At 37.3% G+C, this 20,578-nt stretch overlaps 1 protein-coding gene across 1 annotated transcript in view; it reads right to left on the bottom strand.

Annotated features, from left to right (window-relative positions):
- Positions 1-577: 577 nt before the first annotated feature.
- SLC13A1 (solute carrier family 13 member 1) overlaps positions 578-20,578 on the bottom strand; it is a 104,081-nt gene continuing 84,080 nt past the window's right edge. Inside the window, exon 16 of the mRNA NM_001193219.1 lies at positions 578-953. The gene's annotated coding sequence lies outside the window, so the exon portion shown is untranslated. The remainder of the gene's footprint in view (positions 954-20,578) is intronic.

The raw sequence follows: 20,578 nt of genomic DNA on the forward strand, positions 1-20,578 counted from the left end.
TAGAAGGAGAGGAAGTAGAAAAAAGAGCTAAGTCAGGTATATAACGTCAACTTGTATCACCTTATGACGCGTATATGTGTCTAAAATGATGTAACCACCACTTCTTTGTGCCTTGGAAGATCAGCTTCAGCTTAAACTTATGCTTTCATTTATTAAGTGCTTTCTTCTGAAAAGCTTACACTATCCAAAAACTAGTTAATTTTCTAATTTGTATACCATTATGTTGTGAAAATAGTGGTGCAGGGAATTAAAATTATTTGGACAATGTCAGAAAAAGTGTGAGACAGAAGAGACGTGTCTGTACAGAGAAACTAATTTAAATACATTTGAATTCAGTCAAAACAGCAAATAACAGTGGTAATACTAATATTAAAACTTTACTATGTTAATTATTTATTATATTAATTATGTATTCAACTTGTTCTTTTAGAGAATCCCATCATGTTTCATTAGGATATAGTTGCAATTGACTTTCCTTGCAGTATTTATACAGTGTGAGCAAGGAAGCACTGGCATATATATTAGTCAGGATAAGGTAGGTTATACCGTGATAAAACATTAGCCATGAATTCCGGTGGTTTAATACAATAAAAGTTTATTTCTGTATCATGTCACATGTTCAAAACTAGACAGAGGCAGGCTCTGCTCCACAAAGTCACAACAAATCTCTCCTACAAGGGGCATTGACGTTTCAACATGAGGTTTCAGAGGTTGTTGCAGGAGAGGAAGAGGATGACTGGAGAATTGCCCAGAGAGGTTTTCACTCCTTCATCCTGGACATGACACAGTCCTTTCCATGCACATTTCTTTGGTCAAGACCAGTCACTCTGATGGCCCTAACTGCAAGAACTCCTAGGAAGTCTAGTTTCCCACGTGTCCAGGAAGGAAGGAGAGCTGAGTATGTAGTATTTATCTCAGCATGTTTGTGAAACTCACAGCATGTATGATGGGATCTGAAAGTAGAGAAGATGGAAAAAATATGTAAAATAATAGTTTGAATACAAGAAACCACAACTAGCTGTTCAACACTGTGTCTAATTCTGCCTAGATCAAAGTATTTGTTTATCCATCTATCTTTCTACATGTTGCTTATACATCATAAATCACTTCTTTACATATTGTATTATTCAGGATTCTTCAGAGAAATAAAATAAATAAGATGTATATATAACTTAGAAATAAATTTATTTTAAGGAATTGGCTCATGTGTTTATTGAGGTGGCAAATCTAAAATCCGCAGGTGGGCTGGCAGGCTAGAGACCGAGAGAAGAGCTGATACAGCAGTTCAGATGCACAGGTCATCTGCTGTAGAATTCTCTCTTGCTCAAAAGAGGTCAGTCTTTTGTTCTATTTAGAACGTCACCTGATTGGATGAGGCCCACCCACACATTGGAAAGCAATCTTCTTTATTCAAAGTTGCAATTTAAATGTTACTTTCATCCAAAAACACTCTTATAGACATATCCAGAAAAAATATTTATCCACAGATTGGGACTCTGTGGTCCAGCCAAGCTGACATATAAAATTAACTATGACCCATTCTTGAGTATACCTCCACCCACCAGCTATGAGAACAAGGATGATGGACTTGCCTTTACAACCAATAACCTCAGCATGAAATATTCTTTTATAGCCACATTCAGATATATAGTTCCTTAAGAATCATCAAACGTTTTCATAATAATCCCTTCAGAATTCCTGCAAAATGTTTTGCTTTCAAACATCAAGTTTTGAAATGAAGTCTAGTGAAATCTAAAACCTATTGGCACTGTTTTATCTTGATTAGTAAATTCCTTTACAATATCTGCTTTCTTGGAGGATTCTAATTTCTAAACCATTACAGTTTTTTGTAAAAATTTTTCCTTAGAGTTTCATTAAAGCATGAAAATATTCTACCCATCAAAATAAAAATTTTAAATGTATGTTAAAACTAGATTCCTTTCTGTGCTAAGAATTAGGGTCTTAGAATTCAATAGCATGCTGAAAAGTAGGAAGAAAAATTTTGCCTGAAAAATAGTCATCCAGCTTTTATAAGCAGAAGAAAGGAAGAGAAGATCAACTACCACATAGAAAATTGCATGAGATACAGTTTTTCAGTACTTTTTCTTTTGTAATGAACACTGGTAAAGCTCAAGGAATTGATAAAAGAAGCATAATCAAGTTATCACCTATTTCTAGAGCACTGGATCAGGATTAACAAGATAATGTTGGTAAATTGCTTTCAGAATCTCAGGTAAAGGGCACTGAGTAAGAAAGTATTTGGCCAAGTACTGATTAAAATACATTCACACACATACACACACAAACATATACAAACACTGATATGTATGTGTGTGTGTCATAATGGGTGCTACATGTCCTTATGTTATCTGAAATTAAGATTTGCAACCTTGGCGGTATTGACATTTTAGGTCAAATAGAGTGTTGTGGAGGTTGCTCTGCGCATTGTGGAAAGTTTACCAGCATCCCAGATCTCTATCCAATAGATACCAGGGGCATTCTTTACTCTAGTTGTGACAACGAAAAATGTCTCCAGAAGTTGCCAAATGTCCCCTGGAGGGCAAAAATCACCTCTAATCTAGAACCACTGACTTAGAGGTCAAGACAGAAGTAAAGTGAGGGAGTTTCAATATGACACAATTCATAAATCTGACTAAAAGGAGACTTTCACATTTAAAGGAGAATAAAATCGTTGATTTTTAAGGTGACAGTTTAAAGAAGACTTTTTAACTTTATAAGCTGCCTCAAAAAAAAAAAAAAGAGAGAGAAAAGAATGAGATAATTTCAAACAAAATAGGTGGAGGAATTGCTCTTTTGATTAGCTGTCATTTTGCTTAAGCCAGTGTGCTATTAGAACAGGAGCAGACAAATAGACCAATGAAACAGGATAAAAAGCCTAGAAACACACATGGACACAGAACATTCCTAACATTAGTGGGGCCTGAGGTTGCAAATGGAAGCCCATACTAGTTATCCATCCACCAGATTGGTTTATTGGTTTATTGGCTTATAGGCTTATAGGAAAATTGTAAGTATTAACTGCTGCAAAGAATGAGAGGGAAATTATCAGTAATAATTTGGAGTTGAAATTGATGTAACTACTTTCAAGGATCCTTGGCAACACGTAGCAAAGATGAAGATGGTCATATAGCACTAAACATCTACAGAAAAGAATTTCTCACACAAGTGCACAAACATTGCAAATGTTCTCGATGTTGATCAGTGGAAGAAATACAAATACTTCATGGTATGGTCAAACAAAGAATCTACATTCATAAAAATGAACGAAATGCATGTAATATCAGGTTATGCTTTGAATATATATATGTAATATTAAGGAAATATGTAAATTTAAGAAAAGTATATATTCATGAACAAATGATGAGCCAATTTCAAATCATGTTTTTCTAGGCATTAAAATTGATTTCTAAAACTTTGAAGTGGCAGATTTTTATTAGTTTGAATAACACGAGGAAATGAAAAAAGACTTATTAAATAATTTTTGAAAACTAAACAACAGCTTTTCTGTTGCTCAGTAAAATTAGTGCTATTTTACTGTTTATGGACACCGCAAGGCACATAGCAGTTTGGCAAAAACTGAGAAATTGACAAAATTTATTCAATACAATGCTTATATTCTTTAAATTGATGAAGATTATATCTTAAAAAAACTACCTTTGAAAGCAGCATTTTACTTGAAAAAAAGGACTGTTTTGCTTCATTTTCATTGCTGGAATCTTTGTCCTCTGCACAGTTTCTAGGGCAGGGAAATCACTCCACGATTGCTGCAGGAAAGAATGAGCAGTGTAGGGCTTCCCTGATGGCTCACTGGAAGAATCCGCTTGCCAGTGCAGGAGACATGGGTTCTATTCCTGATCCAGGAAGATTCCACATGCCGCAGAGCAACTAAGCCCATATGCCACAATTATTGAGCCTGTGCTCTAGAGGCTGGGAGCCATAACTACTGAGCCCACAGGCCCTAGAGCCCATGCTCTACAACAAAGAGAAGTCACTGTAATGAGAATCCCATGCACTGCAACTAGAGAGCAGCCCTTGTTCTCCACAACTAGAGCAAAGCCCCTGCAGCAAAGAAGACCCAGCACAACCAGTAAGTAAATAAATAAAATCATTAAAAAAAAGAATGAGCAGTGTATTTCAGTTACTATTATACAAATGCCTGACAGCTAGCTGTTATACCCAGGTGGCTATAATGCAACATTCTTGGTCATAAATTATTTTACCTTTTTGTCAATATGATCAGTTAAAAGTATTCTATTTGCTTTTAAATATAAAAATTTAAACCATATTTTTTTATAACAGCCACTCTGATTTCTGTAATTATTTATCTTCTATGCTACAGTCTATGGGGTTGCAAAAGAGTTGGACATGACCTAGCAACTAAACAACAACAACAAAATTAGGTTAATATTATCTATAATTGCAATTACATGTATACATAATTAAATATAAGTCAGTGGTTCTTAGCCTTGGGTAATTTTGCCTGTGTAGGGGCATTTCACAAAGTTCAGAGATATTTTTGGTTGCCACAAGGAAGGGCATTAGCTACTGGGATCTAGACAGTAGATCTAGAGGGTGTGCCAGACATACCCACAACACACAGGACAGCTTCTCACACACATGCACAAAACACTTAGCTGAACTAAAATGTCAACCATATAGTTTTTGAGAACCCTGATTTGAAGCTCTATACAGTCAGCAAAAACAAGACCCAGAGCTGACTGTGGTTCAGATCATGAACTCCTGATTGCCAAATTCAGACTTAAATTGAAGAAAGTAGGAAAAACCACTAGATCATTCAGGTATGACCTAAATTAAATCCCTTATGATTGTACAGTGGAAGTAAGAATTAGATTCAAGGGGTTAGATCTGATAGACAGAGTGCCTGAAGAACTATGGACAGAGGTTCATGACATTGTAGAGGAGACAGGGATCAACACCATCCCCAAGAAAAAGAAATGCAAAAAGGCAAAATGGTTGTCTGAGGAGGCCTTACAAATATCTGTGAAAAGAAGGGAAGTGAAAGGCAAAGGAGAAAAGGAAAGATATACCCATCTGAATGCAGAGTTCCAAAGAAGAGCAAGGAGAGATAAGAAAGTCTTCCTCAGTGACCAGTGCAAAGAAATAGAGGAAAACAATAGAATGGGAAAGACTAGAGATCTCTTCAAGAAAATTAATGATACCAAGGGAACATTTCATGCAAAGATGGGCAGAAATGGTATGGACCTAGCAAAATCAGAAGACATTAAGAAGAGGTGGCAAGAACACACAAACTATACAAAAAAGATCTTCATGATCAAGATAATCATGATGGTGTGATCACTCACCTAGAGCCAGACATCCTTGAATGCAAAGTCAAGTGGGTCTTAGGAAGCATCACTACAAACAAAGCTAGTGGAGGTGATTCCAGATGAGGTATCTCAAATCCAAAAAGACGATGCTGTGAAAGTGCTGCACTCAATATGCCAGCAAATTTGGAAAACTCAGCAGTGGCCGCAGGACTGGAAAAGGTCGGTTTTCATTTCAATCCCAAAGAAAGGCAATGCCAAAGAATGCTCCAACTACCACACAATTGCACTCATCTCACACAATAGCAAAGTAATGCTCAAAATTCTCCAAGCCAGGCTTTAACAGTACATGAACCATGAACTTCCAGATGTTCAAGCTGGATTTAGAAAAGGCAGAGGAACCAGAGATCAAACTGCCAATATCCACTGGATCATCGAAAATGCAAGGGAGTTCCAGAAAAACATCTACTTCTGCTTTATTGACTATGCCAAAGCCTTTGACTATGTGGATCACAATAAGCTGTGGAAAATTCTTAAAAAGAGGGGAATACCAGACCACCTGACCTGCCTCTTGAGAAATCTATATGCAGTTCAAGAAGCAACAGTTAGAACTCTTAGGACAGTTAGCACACGAAACAGGACACGGAAGAGACTGGTTCCAAATCGGGAAAGGAGTACATCAAGACTGTATATTGTCACCCTGCTTATTTAACTTATATGCAGAGTACATCATGAGAAACGCTGGGCTGGATGAAGCACAAGCTAGAATCAAGATTGCCGGGAGAAATATCAATAAGCTGAGATATGCAGATGACACCACCCTTATGGCAGAAAGCAAAGAAGAACTAAAGAGCCTCTTGATGAAAGTGAAAGAGGAGAGTGGAAAAGTTGACTTAAAACTCAACATGCAGAAAATTAAGATCATGGCATCTGGCCCCATCACTTTATGGCAAATGGATGGGGAAACAGTGGAAACAGTGACAGACTTTATTTTGGGGGGCTCCAAAATCACTGCAGATGATGCCTGCAACCATGAAATTAAAAGATATTTGTTCCTTGGAGAAGAGTCTTGAGAATCCTTGGACTGCAAGGAGATCCAACCAGTCCATCCTAAAGGAAATCAGTCCTTAATATTCATCGAAGGACTTATGCTGAAGCTGAAACTCCAGTACTTTGGTCACCTGATGTTAAGAACTGACTCATTAGAAAAGACTCTGAAGATGGTAATTGAAGGGTGGGAGAAGGGGACAACAGAGGATGAGATGATTGGATGGCATTACTGACTCAATGGACTCAATTGAGTAAACTCCAGGAGTTGGTGATGGATAGGGAGGTCTGGCATGCTGCAGTCCATGGGGTCGCAAAGTTGGACACAACTGAGCAACTGAATTGATTTATACTGAATGGAGAGGAAGGCCATTCAAAGATGATTTAGTAAACTAATTCTTCAAAATGAGCAGATGTGTAACAAAGAACAGGGTCTCCTCAAAGAAGAAATTCTAAAGCACATCACTGGCTGCATGTTTTCTTTTACATCTTCTCTTCATTAATGGTTGGTGGAGGGGCCCCTGCCTCTTCACTTAGCTGTACAAGCCTGGATGTGGGACAGATCCTGGCTGAAAGCAAACATTTATTTTTACAGTGATTTGAAAAAAGGAGTTCTTGCCCATGATAGAGAAGACCAAGAGTAAGCTGGAAGAATTTGACTCACCCTTCACTGTTCACATGAAACTGTCACAACATTGTTGAAAAGCTATAACCCAATACAAAATTAAAAGTTCAAAAGAACTAAAAAAGAAGAGAATTTGACTCAAAAGAGAGTTAATGGACTTCCCTGGTGGTCCAGTGGTTAAGGCTTTGCCTTCTCATGTAGGGCTTGTGGGTTCCATCTCTGGTTGGGGAGCTAAGATCTCACACGCCTCGTGGCCAAAAAAGCAAAACATGAAACAGTAAAACAAATGCAATATTGTAATAAATTTAATAAAGACTTAAAAAATGGCCCACATGAAAAAATGAAAGGTTAAAACCCTGGACTTGGTGGTTCTGCAACCAATAGATACATCATGTAGTTTAACAAGGAAAGGCAAGTACATGGTTACCAACATTAGGAAACAGTTCCCTGATGGAGATCTCAGTTTTCAAGAAAGCACAATAAAGCTAGATCCTGTCTCCACAGAATGTATGAGGACTATATACATAATTTGCCCTCATCTATTTGAACGTGAACAAAAGCCATTAAGTAAGCACACAAAGGCAGTGAATATAGCATTAGTAAACAGCATCAAATGAATACAGAAGAAAATAATAAAAAATATCATGAGAACTATTTATAATCTTCTATAGTCAATGGGACAAGACTTTAAGTATATTAAAGGCCAAATAATTAAATTATGCTTTATTGACTTTGAATTTTTTCATGGTCTATGCAAATAATAACTGAAATTATGTTAATCTAATACACTGTGGCGATCTTAACCTTAACCAAAAGGGCAAGAGGAAAATGATGAAAACTTGTTTATAACTAGCCCTGTGGACATTGAGTTTGAACTAAATTAAATTTTCCACTTTTAACAAATTGGGAAGACAAACATCAGATGTATCTCACTGTAGGGAGAAAGTGAAGTGTTGTTATGATTTATTGGGAAATAAAATATCCACATCTCATATATATGAGCAAGCATGAGTACATGGATATCCCCTAGAACCATGCCTGCTGCACAATAGACACTCAGTAAGTATGAGACACTGTTTTTATTAATGCTAAATCCCAATCCGGCTTTAAATCTAATAAGTATTTTGTGACTAACCAAATAAAAGAAGCATAAGTGCAGTCTTCTCAGTCCAGAAGTACCCATGTTGTTGATTCTACACATTAGGGGAAAATATCTGGGGGAAAAACCTATTTACCTATAAGAGGACTATATTTTTCTGAGATACCAGTAAGAGCAATACACAATGGTTATTCTTCATGTCCAGCAAATGCTATTCAACGAACCTCTTTTCAGTCAGAAAAAGCATAGGCAATCTGAACATGAACAGAAATCTGAGTAAGAAAAATCAATGATACATGCCATCTCCCAGGAAGAACAGATGGAATGACAGTTTTTAGCCATGTTGAGATGAGCAAAGGGAGATGTGTGCTGATTATGGTGAATTGGTGGAATGTTGTATGGAATTTCACATAAAGAGTAGCTCAGCTGAAAAGTGTTTGTTCTGCTGATAATGACATCAATAACATAAAACCAGCATGAAACCTATAGGAATAAAACTGTAGAGGCTGATTAAAGTGCATAAAATGAGATCTGAACAAATATAGTACAAAAGAAAATGCATATTGAATATAATCACAGATCAGATAGGAGCAATAAATGCTGAGAGCATAAACCTGTTTCTGGCAAGTAACATATAGAACATATATAACACACACAACCACATAATATGCAATTCAAGTTGTATTAAAATTTATTAGAAGTGTTTTTAAAATTTCTAAATATGGAGTTATTTTGAATTACCTCTTTGTTATTAGCTACTTATTTTATGGCCTTGTGGTTAGAATACACTGTCTAAAATTAATTTCTTGTAATTTGTTCAAATTTGTTTTGTGAACTAGCTTATGATCAATCAATTCATAAAAACAAAAAAGAGAGCTAGAGTGTAGGTACAAATACCGTAGACAAAATAACAAGCATAATGTTAAAAACTTTATTCCAATAATTTTGAAAACTAAAGCAAAAGTCACTCATAACAAACTTTTAAAAATTTGATTTGATTTATAACATGAAAACATCCCTGTACCTACCACATAGATTCTACCATTAATGTTTTAGTCCACTTGCTTTATATTAACTGGAAATCTTATTGGATAGAAGGGTGAACAGACATATGTGGTAAGGCAAGTAGACTAAAACATTAACGGTAGAATCTACGTGGTAGGTACAGGGATGTTCACTAAAACTCTTTCAGCTTTGCTATTTATTTGGCAATTTTCATAATAAAATTTTGGAAGAAAATTCTAAATATGTAGTACATTTTTCTGATTCTTAGAAGAATGACAATCAATCTATGTTTAATATAAATGATTCCAGAGAATAGAAAAAGTAGAAAAGATACTCAATTCATGTAATATGAGTAATATAACCTAATAAAATTGGACAAAGATAAAAAGAAAAAATTTATACACTAATTTTATGTTGCTTATGTGAGCATTGCTGCAAGACATAAGAGAATAGCTCTATGGCATTGTGGGCAGGGACGTTTATCTTAAGGAAGTTGCACAGAGTATATCTATAAGGATCAAAAAAGGCGAAAAAGCACCACTGCTAAAGGAAAAAGCACATTTTACTATATTAAAATTGACAATTTCATTCAGAGATAATACACCATGAAAAGCTTTTTAAGTTTCCAACCAGAAGGATTATTATTTAAATAATTATTAGAAATGCTAAAAAGAAATATTAGGAAATTGGGGAAAATACAGTTACAGACAATTCAAAGAACATGAAATCCCGAGGGCTAAAATGTATATGAAAAAATGCTCAGCCTCACAACACATGAGGGAAATGTTAACGTAACATTGAGATAAAATTTCTATGTGAATGGAAAGCATTGAAATGTCTAACAACAAATGTTGACAAAGATGTGAGAGAATAGAAAATTTCATACATGGCTATTGGGAGAATAAATGACTATAGCCACTTTTGAGAGCAACTAGGTGATATCTAGTAAAACTGGACATGTTTACACTCTCAGTTCAGGTCAGTCGCTCAGTCATGTCCGACTCTTTGTGACCCCATGAACCGCAGCACGCCAGGCCTCCCTGTGCATCATCAACTCCCAGAGTCCACCCAAACCCATGTCCATTGAATTGGTGATCCCATCCAGCCATCTCATCCTCTGTCGTCCCCTTCTCCTCCTGCCCTCGATCCTTCCCAGCATCAGGGTGTTTTCCAATGAGTCAGCTCTTTGCATCAGGTGACCAAAGTATTAGAGTTTCAGGTTAATAGGATAATAGCTTTGCAATATTGCGTTGGTTTTGCCATACATCAACATGAATCAGCCATAGTTATTCATATGCCTTCCTTCTTGAACCTGCCTCCTACCATCTCACCCATCTAGATTATTACAGAGCCTAGTTTGAGTCCTTGGGTCATAACAGCAAATTCCCATTTGGTTGTCTATTTTGCAACAGTAGTGCATATGTTTCCATATTACTCCCTCCATTCATCCCAGTCTCTTCTTCCTCCCCCACCTCTGTGTTCATACGTCTGTTCTCTATGTCTGAGTGCTCTGCAAATAGGTTCATCAGTACTGTCTTTCTAGATTCCATATATATGCATTAATATATGATATTTGTTTTTCTCTTTCTGACTTACTTTACTTTGTATAATAGGCTCCAGATTCATCCACTTCATTAGAACTGACTCAAATGACTTCCTTTTTATAGCTGAGTGATAGTCCATTGTATATATGCAGCACAGCTTCTTTATCCATTCATCTGTGGATGGACATTTAGGTTGCTTCCATGTCCTAGTTATTGTAAGTAATGCTGCAATGAACATTGGGGCACATGTGTCTTTTTCACTTTTGGTTCCCTCAGGGTATACACTGAGTAGTGGGATTGCTGGGTCATATGGTAGTTTTATTCCTAGGTTTTGAAGGACTCTTCATACTGGCTTCCATAATGGCTGTATCAATTTACATTCCCACCAACAGAGAAGAGGATTCTCTTTTCTCCATACCCTCTCCAGCATTTATTGTTTGTAGATTTATTGATGATAGCTATTCTGGAAAGTGTGAGGTGATATCTCATTGTAGATTTGATTTGCATTTTTCTATTAATGAGCGATGTAGTTAGGGCGGCTTTAGTTGCTTATTTCTTTGGGGAAAATATATGGAACAAATATTTAAAACAATTTAATAATTAATTAATTAATTAAGTTCTTAAGCTTTAAAATTTGCACAATGGGTCCATGGATGGTGGTTACACTATTGTTGTTAATAGTACTTTTCTATATGTTTGGAGTATTTCATAATTAAAAATTTTGAATAGATAAAATTGATATATATGGAATGTATAACACTACAATGAACATAAGGGTGCATACATCTTTTAGAATTTTGTTCTTTACCTTCCTAACCTTAAATCAGATGATCATACTAAGTACAGGAAAGCCTGGCATGCTGCAGTCCATGGGGTTGCAACGAGTCAGACACGACTGAGTGACAGAACAGCAACAACTTTGACAATAAAAGTAAATGTAAAGAATTTTGATAATATTTAGATAAACTGTGCAAAAATCTTACTGCACTTTTTACATAAGTCTCTCTTAACCTTACTTCCCCACTCAGGCTTCCACAACTCTACTCATATGATCATACCTGGTAATATCTTCAATAAAGTTAACTGATCAATGAATGAAATTTTCATATTAAAGATCTCTATGAGCTCATATTTTCCCCAAAAGAGAAAATGTGGACTAAATGGTCTTTTCCAGAATATCATTGTTGATTTTTAACATTTTTCCCTAAGAAAGACAGTAATATATATTACAGTGATGTATTTTCATGAAGAAATCCTAGAACCCATCACAAGGTCTTGCTTTGGGTTTATGTTTTGTTCAATGGGTTAAATCATCCCACAGCTAATTCTAACCTCTGAGAAACAGGAAACAACTGAGTAAAGGTCCACATAGTCAAGGCTGTGGTTTTTCCAGTAGTCATGTCTGGATGTGAGAGCTGGACCATAAAGAAGTCTGTGCACTGAAGAATTGATGCTTTTGAATTGTGGTGTTGGAGGAGACTCTTGAGAGTCCCTTGGACAGCAGCAATATCAAACCAGTCAAATCTATAGGAAATCAACCCTGAAAATTCGTTGGAAAGACTGATGCTGAAGTTGAAGCTCCAATAGTTTGACCACTTGATGAGAAGACCTGGCTCATTGGAAAAGACCCTGATGCTGAGAAAGATTAAGAGTAGGAGGAGAAGGGGATGACAGAGTTCAAGATGGTTGGATGACATCACCAACTCAATGGACATAAGTTTTAGCAAACTCTAGGAGACAGTGAAGGACAGGGAAGCCTGGCGTGGTGCAGTCCATGGGATTGCAGAGAGTCAGACATGACTGAGCGACTCAACAAAAACAAAAGGGAAATAGCTGGTTTTCCAACTCTTCTGAGAATTTTTAAACTTACCTTTACAGGAATTCAGAACAATACTTGGAGAGACAGAGGGTGTGATTAAATTGTCATTTGTTTTATATATATACATACATATATATATATATATATATATATATATATATTTTATATATTTTTTTAAGAGAGCTGAAAAAAGGGATTATAAATTGTCAACAAGAAAGTACTGAATCTCCTGACTCACAAGCTGACATTTCTTCATGGTGAAGAGTTGGAAGATATACTGGTGATGATTGCTTTGGTAATTCTGATATTGTGGCTTTGTCTTTTAGGGGACACTTAATAAGACTCTAATAAAAGTTAACAATATGAAAATTCCTTGAGAACATGCAATTATAGTGTGATGCATCTTTCAATTCACACACTGACATTCTGAGTGCTTTAAAAAGGTACTCCATCAGCCATTCAGATAGTAGAAATGAAAAACAGATGGATTGTAAAGAATAAAAACAGGAAGAGAAAAATGAGGCCCAGTACCACTCTGCATCTGCAGAGCACTGCTTGCATCCCTTCAGTTCACCAAAGCTCAGGGGTAGATGGAAAGTGATGCCTGTACCTCTAGAATCAATCTGTCAACAGCATCTGCCATCCCAATCTCCATCTCCACATTTGCTGTGTTTTTTTAACCATAATTTACTCTTATTAGAGAGAGGCTTTAGAACACTGTAAGAAATATTTACAGCTACTCCACAAAACTCTTAACACTTAGTTAATGCCAAACATCACCAATGCTGAAGAGTCCCTCAAATTACACCTGACCAACTTGTGTTACTAGAAACGCTAAGAATCCTACTGGAACTAAGATCTTTCTTCAAAAAACTTGAGATATAATGCATTTGGAACTGAGATATTAAAAGAACCCAGCTCAGGGAAACAAAAGATGGAAGGCTGTACTTTGTAATTAGCAATTAATAAACAAGGCTGATCATCCAGGAAAACTTCTGCAAACCTTGAAACTTTCTACAGTCTTCATTATGTTTTCTCCATTGATGTAGGCAAAGGACAGGGGTACACTAAATATTTGCATCCTGAGTTGAGGAGGAGATTTAAAGACACTAGGCACCCTAGGAGAAGGAAATGGCAACCCACTCCATTGTTCTTGCCTGGAGAATCCCAGGGATGGAGGAGCCTGGTGGGCTGCCATCTATGGGGTCGCACAGAATCGGACACGACTGAAGTGACTTAGCAGGCACCTTACTGTCTATGGAATAACATTTTAAATACTCTTAATAGGTATGAGTTTTTCCTTTCTGTCTTGACACTCAAAAACATATATTTTGATTAGGTTTAAAAAGCATTCTCACCACACACACACAACAGGCACATACCCATGCACAAGCAAAGTTAACTACATGAGGTAATAAATGTGCTAATTATCTTGACCTTGGTAATAATTCCACAAAGTATATGAAAATCAACTCATCACACTGTACACTTTAAAAATGTATCTTTTTAAGTTAAGCTTTTTTACCTTGACATAATTACCTTGTCTATATAATGTGTCAAATTGGATAAACTATGCTAGCTTTGTCTTGTCACTAAAATATATCTAAATTTGAAGTCTACTTTAAACTTCTTTGAATACTCTTACTATATCCACAGAACCACCTAACTACAGATTCAGTATCCATGTTTGGCAAATAGATTCAGAGGCAGCTGCACAAGATGGAATAGCATATTATAGAAACCAGTACTTGATTGTTTAGTTATCATGCCTGCTTTCCATATATGTTTTTTTCAGAATTAACATGAAGGATTGCTAGTTTAGAATACTCTTTCTTGAAAGCTTGCTTTACATTTTGTAGAGTACTTTACTATCAGGTTTTAAAAGGTAAGCTACTAGAAATGTTCAAAAGTGTTTTAGGGAATTGTATAGAGTTTTTTTTTTTTTCTTTGTTTGTATTATTTAGTCAAGTGAATATACGAAGATAAAAAAAAAAAAAAAACAGAGATAGGAGGTAGAATGTAAATCATGGCCAATGAGACTTCTCTTCTTGTGGGAAGACCGAGGTTCTTTACAACCTCACAGTTATGGCTTTTAAAAATAAATGGGGAAGTAAATATAAGTAACACTGGCCTTCAGGAATGTATTAACTGTAAAGCTGGCTTTAACATGAAGTATAAATTATCTAGCACATTAAATCTCAAATACAGCCTCAACCACAGTTGCAGTAATAGAGACTGTCAAGTTCCAGTTCTGAGGATGAATTCTGACCCTTTTCAAACTGTAAGGAGGACCCATGAGTAGGTTCTGTATGAAGGAAGTTCAGGGCATCCCAAAGCAACTTCCCAGATACCTGAGGACAGAACTATTCATACCCAGCAGACCCCCAACTCTGGAAAACAGCCAGTATATCCCAACTCTGACTGGAAGCAATTACTTTCCCAGTTGAGATGGAGAATAAAAGTTTATGGAGAGGAATGTCAAGGACTGTAGTAAAAATGACTTCCCAAAACCCTGAGGACTAACCTGACATTATTTATTATTCATTTAACACTTGTTAGATGAACCACAAAAAGTCTTGTTACTGAGAAGATAAAGTATTCCTGTCAGACCATAGCTTCTGTCAGAGACTTGCTGCCTCAGGTTGAACCAACTTTGAGATTGACTTATTTTTCTAAACAATTTTCCCAAGATTTAAATCTTTACATCCCCTAATTTTTCTTACATAAAACAAGAAACTATATTTGTACTAAGTTACTTTCAAATATGGCCATGAAATCTTGTGTTCTAAATTAAAATAATAATTTAAAATTATATCATTAGTTCATCTGTCAATGGACATGTAGCTCGCTTGCATGTATTGACCATTGTAAATAGCACTGCCATGAACATTGGGGTGTGTGTATCTTTTCAAATTATGGTTTTCTCCAAATGGATAAAGAAGATGTGGTATATTTATACAATGAAATATTACTCAGGCATAAAAAAGAATGCAAAGATACCATTTGCAGCAGCATGCATGGACCTATACAATATCATACCAAGTGAAGTAAGACAAAGACAAATATCATATATTATTTGTATGTGGAACTTTAAAAAAATGATACAAATAAACTTACTTACAAAACAGAAATAGATTCATAGACATAGAAAACAATTTTATGGTTACCAAAGGAGAACAATGTGGGAGAGATAAATTAGGATTTGGGGATTACCATATACACTCTACTGGGGCTTCCCAGGTGGCTCAGTGGTAAAGAATCTGCCTGCCAATGCAGGAGATGTGAGTTCGATCCCTGGGTTGGGAAGATCCCCTGGAGGAGGAAATGGCAACCCATTCCAGTATTTATGCCTGGAAAATTCCATGGACAAAGAATCTGATGGGCTACAGCCTATGGGATTGCAGAGCATGCATGCATACACACTACTCTATATAAAATAGATAAACAAGGACATACTATGTTTAAGCACTCCCTTAGCCTTAGAGCTTTGTTATACTTTAAACTCTGAGCCTTTACACAGGCAAAATAATAACAGTTTGGCACTCCACTCCAGTACTGTTGCCTGGAAAATCCCATGGGTGGAGGAGCCTGGTAGGCTGCAGTCCATGGGGTCGCTAAGAGTCGGACATGACCGAGTGACTTCACTTTCATTTTTCACTTTCATGCATTGGAGAAGGAAATGGCAACCCACTCCAGTGTTCTTGCCTGGAGAGTCCCAGGGATGGGGGAGTCTGGTACGCTGCAGCCCATGGGGTCACACAGAGTCGGACACAACTGAAGCAACTTAGTAGTAGTAGTAGTAGTAGTAGTAGGAGTTGCAGTTATTAAACAAAATCAAGGACCTTTAGTTAGTCCTGAAGAACTATAGGTAGTATTCTGAGCCATACTCTACGAGCTGTTTTGCAGATACTGAAGCCCCTACCAGGTGGAGAAAGATGAACACGTTGTAGCTATGACAGAAGCTTTTCTGTTTCATGTAATCTGAGATCAGATCAGATCAGTCGCTCAGTCGTGTCTGACACTTTGTGACCCCATGAATCGCAGCACACCAGGCCTCCCTGTCCATCACCAACTCCTGGAGTTCACTCAGACTCACATCCATCGAGTCAGTGATGCCATCCAGCCATCTCATCCTCTGGTGTCCTCTTCTCCTCCTGTCCCCAGTCCCTCCCAGCATCAGAGTCTTTTCCAATGAGTCAACTCTTCGCATGAGGTGGCCAAAGTACTGGAGTTTCAGCTTTAGCATCATTCCTTCCAAAGAAATCCCGGGGCTGATCTCCTTCAGAATGGACTGGTTGGATCTCCTTGCAGTCCAAGGGACTCTCAAGAGTCTTCTCCAACACCACAGTTCAAAAGCATCAATTCATCGGCGCTCAGCCTTCTTCACAGTCCAACTCTCACATCCATACATTACCACAGGAAAAACCATAGCCTTGACTAGACAAACCTTTGTTGGCAAAGTAATGTCTCTGCTTTTGAATATACTATCTAGGTTGGTCATAACTTTTCTTCCAAGGAGTAAGCGTCTTTTAATTTCATGGCTGCAGTCACCATCTGAAGTGATTTTGGAACCCAGAAAAATAAAGTCTGACACTGTTTCCACTGTTTCCCCATCTATTTCCCATGAAGTGATGGGACCAGATGCCATGATCTTCATTTTCTGAATGTTGAGCTTTAAGCCAACTTTTTCACTCTCCTCTTTCACTTTCATCAAGAGGCTTTTTAGTTCCTCTTCACTTTCTGCCATAAGGGTGGTGTCATCTGCATATTTGAGGTTACTGATATTTCTCCTGGCAATCTTGATTCCAGCTTGTGCTTCTTCTAGCCCAGTGTTTCTCATAATGTACTCTGCATATAAGTTAAATAAGCAGGGTGACAATATACAACCTTGACGTACTCCTTTTCCTATTTGGAACCAGTCTGTTGTTCCATGTCCAGTTCTAACTGTTGCTTCCTGAGCTGCATATAGATTTCTCAAGAGGCAGATCAGGTGTTCTGGTATTCCCATCTCCTTCAGAATTTTCCACAGTTTATTGTGATCCACACAGTCAAAGGCTTTGGCATAGTCAATAAAGCAGAAATAGATGTTTTTCTGGAACTCTCTTGCTTTTTCCATGATACAGCAGATGTTGGCAATAATCTGAGAACTGGCCTCAAAAAATGGGAATTAATCCTAGAACTGAAGATTAACTGTACTTGAAACAATCAAGGTGACATTGATCAGACCACCACCTTACTGATTTTGAGATGATTCTCAGAGCTGACTATTCTTCTCTGCCCCCTACCTCTGCCAATACACCCTTGCTGCTGCTGCTAAGTTGCTTCAGTCGTGTCCGACTCTGTGCGATCCCATAGATGGCAGCCCACCAGGCTCCCCCATCCCAGGGATTCTCTAAGCTAGAGTACTGGAGTGGGGTGCCATTTCCTTCTCCAATGCGTGAAAGTGAAAAGTGAAAGTGAAGTCGCTCAGCCGTGTTCGACTCTTAACTACCCCATGGACTGCAGCCTACCAGGCTCCTCCGCCTATGGGATTCTCCAGGCAAGAGTACTGGAGTGGGGTGCCACTGCCTTCTCTGATACACCCTTGAAGTTCCCCTTTAAAAGCTTTTGCCCTTGAGGTGGCACTAGTGGTAAAGAATCCACCTGCCAATGCAGGAGATGCAACAGTGGATTTGATCCCTGGGTTGGGAAGATACCCTGGGAAGAGGAAATGGCAACCCACTCCAGTATTCTTGCCAAAAGAAACTCAGGGACAGAGGAGCCTGGGAGGCCACCATCCAGGGTGTCACAAAGAGTCAGACATGACTAAACGTCATGCCACTCACACACATGCTGCCTGAGTGGCAATTGGGAGTTGGTTTTTGGACATGAGTCCACCTTATTCCTTGGTTGCTGGCCTCCAAAATAAAGTAACCTTTCCTTTCTAACACTTATCTCTCAAGTATTGGCTTTTGAGCAGTGAGCAGCTGAACCTGGGTTTAGTAATAGTATTGTACAGGGAACTATAATCAATATTTTATAATAACCTATAAGAGAAAAGAATCTGAGAAAAACACACATGCATATATAACTGAATCACTTTGCTGTATACCTGAAACTAACATCTTGTAAATCAAATATACTTCAATTAAAATAAATATCAAACAATTTAGGATATAAATATTAGGTAGCTATCATAGTATTGAAGTTGAAGAAAAAACAGTTTCTTATACGTTGCTTTTGTATGTTCTAGACTCATTTCATCTTATAGAAACATTGTATTTTAAGCTAAAAACAAAGGTCTGACCACAGTCCTCAGCCTCACATTTGGACTATTCAAGTGAGTTTAGTCAGTTTTTCTTGACTCCCTCATAAGTGTTGAATAAATCTCAAACTCAACAAATTCAAAATTGCTTTCACAGAAGAACATTTTCTGCCTCCAAATGCCACTTTAGAGGCTCCTTATCTACCATTTACTCTCTTTTTTAAGATTGCACTGTACACCAGTGATTAAAATTGGAGATTTCAGAACCAGCCAATTAACTTAGTTTGTTCTGATTCCAAGTTTACTAAGGGGGAAAAGGGGATAATTTAAATATGGCTCTTCTAGAGACCTCCACTCTTATCAAGATGCAACATTAGGGAAAGGATTTACTCTTATGCCTGAAACAACTAAGGAAAAGAAAAATTTTATGAAATAACGGTTTTCAGACATTGGCTATCAGGCAAAATGGGACAGTGAGCTCTGAAAGGAAGGAAATAGTTGAGCCCTATGATTGCTTCAACTTATAGCACAGGGAAAGTTTCCAGGCAGCAGCTTAAAGAAGGGGGAATCCAGGCAGAACCTGGTGATGATAACCTGAGTTGAGGAAATGGAGTTGGGAGTCTGGGGAGGACAGGTGGCTATAGTTTGCAGAGCAGAGTATCAGAGAGGAGAGACATGCATAGACAGAAAGCTCTCCAGAAATCCTGTCCCCTATTCTGTTGAATACTGATCAAAGCATATTTGTCAGGAAACTATCTGAAGGTAAAGAAATAATCACTTAAAATTATTAGATGAGGTGACCACAAGGGTTCACACAGTGCTGGGAATAATTCACGCTCCAACCAGAGTGTGTGTGTGTTAGTTGCTCAGTTGTGTCTGATGATTTGCGACCTCATGGACTGTAGCCCACCAGGCTCCTCTGTCCATGGAATTCTGCAGTCAAGAATACTGGAGTGTGTTGCCATTCCCTTCTTCAGTAGATCTTCCCAACCCAGGGACTGAACCCGGTTCTCCCGTATTGCAGGCAGATTCTTTACTATCTGAGCTGCCAGGGAAGCCCTCCAATCAGAGTGGAAAACCTCAAAAGTAACAGAGCATCAAGTAAAACACTGAGAAAGATGTTGTCTCCGTAGTGAGGGAAAGGCAGTCCCAGTACAGGTTGTTTTCATCTTACCCAATAAATCTTAAGAGCAAATTGTTTCCAAGTAACTGTACCCCAGAATAACACAATAATATTTATAGAAATAAAAATATACCTTAAACATACCTAGTATTTAACAAAGTAAAATCAATAAGGTCTGGCTCTCAAATGAAAACAAAACAAACAAACCAAAAAAAAAAAAACACAGTACCAGGAAGAAAAAGAACAAAACTATGGTTCTTAAATGAGAGGAAAATCAAGCAATAAGAAGCAGCAGAAATGACAGAAATGATAAAATTAGTAGGCAAGAACAGCAAAAGTTATGAAACCTATATTACATATGTTCAAACTTGCCTCATCCAGGGCAAGTTTCATATGCAAGGTTCACAGAATTTAGATAAAAACTGCAAGAAAGGAATAAGCTATGGGATCTAATAAACAAAAACCTAAATTGACTAAGTTAAACAATGAAATAGAGAAAAAAACACTGAAATGACTAAGTTGACTTGGATTTAGTTAAATTAAGTGTTCTGCTCTAAAGAAAAAATGGAAAGTTGAGAGCTACATTAGAATACTTTGAACGTGCATTTTTATGCTTTTTCAGTACTTTAATTCTAGCTTTTTTCTTAACCCACACATTTGCCCATTTGGTTATTCACCATTTCTTACTGTGTCACACACCTTCAGTGTTGAATTATTTTTCTTTTCCTTTTGATATATGGTTTAGAAGTATCTTCACGAGCCTTGC

The sequence above is a fragment of the Bos taurus genome, chromosome 4 (assembly GCF_002263795.3).
Source record: "Bos taurus isolate L1 Dominette 01449 registration number 42190680 breed Hereford chromosome 4, ARS-UCD2.0, whole genome shotgun sequence".
Lineage (NCBI taxonomy): Eukaryota > Metazoa > Chordata > Mammalia > Artiodactyla > Bovidae > Bos > Bos taurus.